This window comes from Aegilops tauschii, chromosome 2 (assembly GCF_002575655.3).
Source record: "Aegilops tauschii subsp. strangulata cultivar AL8/78 chromosome 2, Aet v6.0, whole genome shotgun sequence".
Taxonomy (NCBI): Eukaryota; Viridiplantae; Streptophyta; class Magnoliopsida; order Poales; family Poaceae; genus Aegilops; species Aegilops tauschii.
This window is the reverse complement of record NC_053036.3, coordinates 340583592-340588697: the sequence shown is the minus strand read 5'-3', so window position 1 is coordinate 340588697 and position 5106 is coordinate 340583592.

The window sequence follows — 5106 nt, the reverse complement described above, 5'->3', positions numbered from 1 at the left end:
TGTACTGGACCATGTAGAGCATGGGCCGCTAAGAGGCCGAAAGTCAGGTCGTATTGTAAATGGCCCAACTGTGTTGTGGGCCTTTAGCAGGCCGAAAGAGAAACCGGGTTGGTATTGGACCATGAAGGGCATGGGCCGTTAAAAGGCCAAAACTCAGGTCCGACTACAAATGGCCCAACTCATTTATGGTCCGTTAACAGGCTGAAAGGCACATAGGGTCGGGAATTGGCCCAACACTTAAATGGGTCGCTAAAAGGCCAAAACTCAGGTCCGACTACAAATGGCCCAACAGATATATGGGCCGTCACCAGGCTGAAAGACACACCGGGCCGGAAATTGGCCCAACACTTAAATGGGTCGCTAAAAGGCCGAAACTCAGGTCCGACTACAAATGGCCCAACTGCTTTATGGGCCGTCAAGAGGCTGAAAGACACACTGGGCCGGAAATTAGCCCAATATTTAAATGGGTCGCTAAAAGGCCGAAAGATGTACATCGTGAAAATTGACCCATCCACTAAACGGGCCGTTAACAGGCCGAAATCTCATCGGGCCGATATTGAGCCCAAATATATAGTGGGCTGTTAACGGGCTTGAACTGACGATGGGCTGCAATGGTGTCAAATCTTTAACGGGCCGTTGACGGGCCGAATTGGCACATCTCGTATGGGCCGTGGGCTTAAATGGACGTGACACAAGTAGGCCTTATATGGGCCGGCCTGCTATTTTTTACTGGGCCGGCCTTTTTCACCGGAATGGGCCACTGTTGGGCCGTGCCACGTGTCGACCTATCATAGGCGCCTCCTGTCCAATGAGTGGATGACATCTGTCCCAACGGTGAGGCAACACGTGTTTCCTCCGGCCAATGATGATTTTACACGTGGAAAATCCCCATTGGTCCGGGCTGTTAACGGGTTATCGGATCCAAAACCGGACCCGATAGCTTAACGGCGTTCCGTTACGGTGGGTGCCACGTGTCGGTCACCCTTGACGAAAGCACTTCTGTGACACGCGATTTATCGTCATGGAAGTGGACACTTCCGTGATGATAATTTTGGTAATGTCATGGAACACTTCTACGACAGCACAGGTATGACTATCTTGATTCTGTCATAAATTTGTCATGGATGCAGATGCATGACAGAAAACGTGACCTACTGTGACAAACGCGTATCATCACGGAAGTGTCTTTTTTTGTAGTGTTTGCTCTATAAATACCCCAATATTCTAGAAACCCTAGGGGAGTCGACGAAAATCAATTCCAGCCGCCACAGAGTCCAGAACCACCAGATCCAATCTAGACACCATCACGGAGGGGTTCACCACTTCCATTGGTGCCTCTCCGATGATGTGTGAGTAGTTCTTTGTAGACCTTCGGGTCCATAGTTAGTAGCTAGATGGCTTCCTCTCTCTCGTTTGATTCTCAATATAATGGTCTCTTGGAGATCCATATGATGTAACTCTTTTTGCGGTGTGTTTGTTGGGATCAGATGAACTTTGAGTTTATGATCAGATCTATCTTTTTATATCCATGAAAGTTTTTTGAGTTTCTTTGATATCTTATATGCATGATTGCTTATAGCCTCGTATTTCTTCTTTGATATTTGGGTTTTGTTTGGCCAACTTGATCTATTTATCTTGCAATGGGAAGAGGTGCTTTGTAGTGGGTTCGATCTTACGGTGCTTGATCCCAGTGACAGAAGGGGAACCGACACGTATGTATCATTGCTACTAAGGATAAAATGATGGGGTCTATCTCTACATAGATAGATCTTGTCTACATCATGTCATCATTCTTATTGCATTACTCCGTTTCCCCATGAACTTAATACACTAGATGCATGCTGGATAGCGGTCGATGTGTGGAGTAATAGTAGTAGATGCAGGCAGGAGTCGGTCTACTAATCTTGGACGTGATGCCTATATAATGATCATTGCTTGGATATCTTCATGATTATTTGAAGTTCTATCAATTTCCCAACAGTAATTTGTTTACCCACCGTTTGCTATTTTTCTTGAGAGAAGCCACTAGTGAAACCTACGGCCCCCGGTTCTCTTTCTCATATTATTTGCCTTTGTGATCTGCTTTTCCTTTGCTTTTATTTTCAGATCTATTCAACCAAAAATACAAAAATACCTTGCTGCGTTTTATTCTTATTTATTTGGCGTTCGATCTATCAATCTACTACAATTTTATTCACGTCTGTTTGCCTATCTTGGGGCGCCGCTACCCGAAAGGGATTGGCAACCCCTTTTACACGTCGGGTTGCGGGTATTTGTTATTTGTGTGCAGGGGTTGTTTACGTTGTGTTGCTTGGTTCTCCTACTGGTTTGATAACCTTGGTCTCATAACTGAGGGAAATACCTACCGCCGCTGTGCTGCACCATCCCTTCCTCTTTGGGGAAATACCGACGTAGCTTCAAGTCGCACCAAAAGGAATTTCTGACGCCGTTACCGGGGAGGATATTCAACATATACCAGGTTCCTAATCACAAATCTCATCTCCTCGCAATTTACATTATTTGCCATTTGCCTCTCATTTTCCTCTCCTCCACTTCACAAAAAATTGCCGTTTTTATTCGCCCTCTTTTTCGTTCGCCATTTTCCCGTTAGATCTATCCTTTGCTTGCAATCATGAGTGATTTCAGTATGGCACCAATAGATGATGGAAGAACTCCTAAGATAGGACGTACGGGCAATATGGATGCTAAAACTTTTATCTTGGGGCAAGGTAATGTTATGGGAAAAGAACGTATCCAATAATTTTTCAATTGTGTTGGAAATTTAAGTCTTGATGATGCGCCTATTGCTACCGCTTGAGCACTGCGTTGGTTTTCCCTTGAAGAGGAAAGGGTGATGCAGAAAAGTAGCGTAGTATTTCCCTCGGTTTTTGAGAACCAAGGTATCAATCCAGTAGGAGGCCACGCACGAGTCCCTCGCACCTACACAAACAAATAAAATCCTCACAACCAATGCAATAAAGGGGTTGTCAATCCCTTCACGGTCACTTACGAAAGTGAGATCTGATAGATATGATAAGATAATATTTTTGGTATTTTTATGATAAAGATGCAAAGTAAAATAAAAGGCAATAAAAATAGCTAAGTGTTGGAAGATTAATATGATGGAAAATAGACCCGGGGGCCATAGGTTTCACTAGTGGCTTCTCTCGAGAGCATAAGTATTACGGTGGGTAAACAAATTACTGTTGAGCAATTGACAGAATTGAGCATAGTTATGAGAATATCTAGGTATGATCATGTATATAGGCATCACGTCCGCGACAAGTAGACCGACTCCTGCCTGCATCTACTACTATTACTCCACACATCGACCGCTATCCAGCATGCATTAAGTTCAAAAGAACAAAGTAACGCTTTAAGTAAGATGACATGATGTAGAGGGATAAACTCATGCACTATGATATAAACCCCATCTTGTTATCCTTGATGGCAACAATACAATACATGCCTTGCTGCCCCTACTGTCACTGGGAAAGGACACCGCAAAATTGAACCCAAAGCTAAGCACTTCTCAAATTGCAAGAAAGATCAATCTAGTAGGCCAAACCAAACTGATAATTCGAAGAGACTTGCAAAGATAACCAATCATACATAAAATAATTCAGAGAAGATTCAAATATTGTTCATAGATAAACTTGATCATGAACCCACAATTCATCGGTCTCAACAAACACACCGCAAAAGAAGATTACATCGAATAGATCTTCACGAGAATCATGGAGAACTTTGTATTGAGATACAAAGAGAGAGAAGAAGCCATCTAGCTGATAATTATGGACCCGAAGGTCTGAGGTAAACTACTCACACATTATCGGAGAGGCTATGGTGTTGATGTAGAAGCCCTCCGTGATCAATGCCCCCTCCGGCGGAGCTCCGGAAAAGGCCCCAAGATGGGATCTCATGGGTACAGAAGGTTGCGGCGGTGGAATTAGGTTTTTGGCTCCGTATCTGGTAGTTTGGGGGTACGTAGGTATATATAGGAGGAAGAAGTACGTCGGTGGAGCAACGCGGGCCCCACGAGGGTGGAGGGCGCGCCCAGGGGGGTAGGCGCGCCCCCTACCTCGTGCCCTGCTGGTTGCTTTCTTGATGTAGGGTCCAAGTCCTCTGGATCACGTTCGTTCCAAAAATCACATTCCCGAAGGTTTCATTCCGTTTGGACTCCGTTTGATATTCTTTTTCTGCGAAACTTTGAAATAGGCAAAAACAGCAATTCTGGGCTGGGCCTCCGGTTAATAGGTTAGTCCCAAAAATAATATAAAAGTGTATAATAAAGCCCATTAATGTCCAAAATAGAATATAATACAGCATGGAACAATAAAAAATTATAGATACGTTGGAGACGTATCAAGCACCCCCAAGCTTAATTCCTGCTCGTCCTCGAGTAGGTAAATGATAAAAACAGAATTTTTGATGTGGAATGCTTCTTAGCATAATTTCAATGTAATTCTCTTAATTGTGGTATGAATATTCAGATCCGAAAGATTCAAGACAAAAGTTTAATATTGACATAAAAATAATAATACTTCAAGCATACTAACTAAGCAATTATGTCTTCTCAAAATAACATGGCCAAAGAAAGTTATCCTACAAAATCATATAGTCTGGCTATGCTCTATCTTCACCACACAAAGTATTTAAATCATGCACAACCCCGATGACAAGCCAAGCAATTGTTTCATACTTTTGAAGTTCTCAAATTTTTTCAATCTTCACACAATACATGAGCGTGAGCCATGGACATAGCACTGTATGTGGAATAGAATGGTGGTTGTGGAGAAGACAAAAAAAGGAGAAGATAGTCTCACATCAACTAGGCGTATCAACGGGCTATGGAGATGCCCATTAATAGATATCAATGTGAGTGAGTAGGGATTGCCATGCAACGGATGCACTAGAGCTATAAGTATATGAAAGCTCAACAAAAGAAACTAAGTGGGTGTGCATCCAACTCGCTTGCTCACGAAGACCTAGGGCATTTTGAGGAAGCCCATCATTGGAATATACAAGCCAAGTTCTATAATGAAAAGTTTCCCACTAGTATATGAAAGTGATATCATAGGAGACTCTCTATCATGAAGATCATGG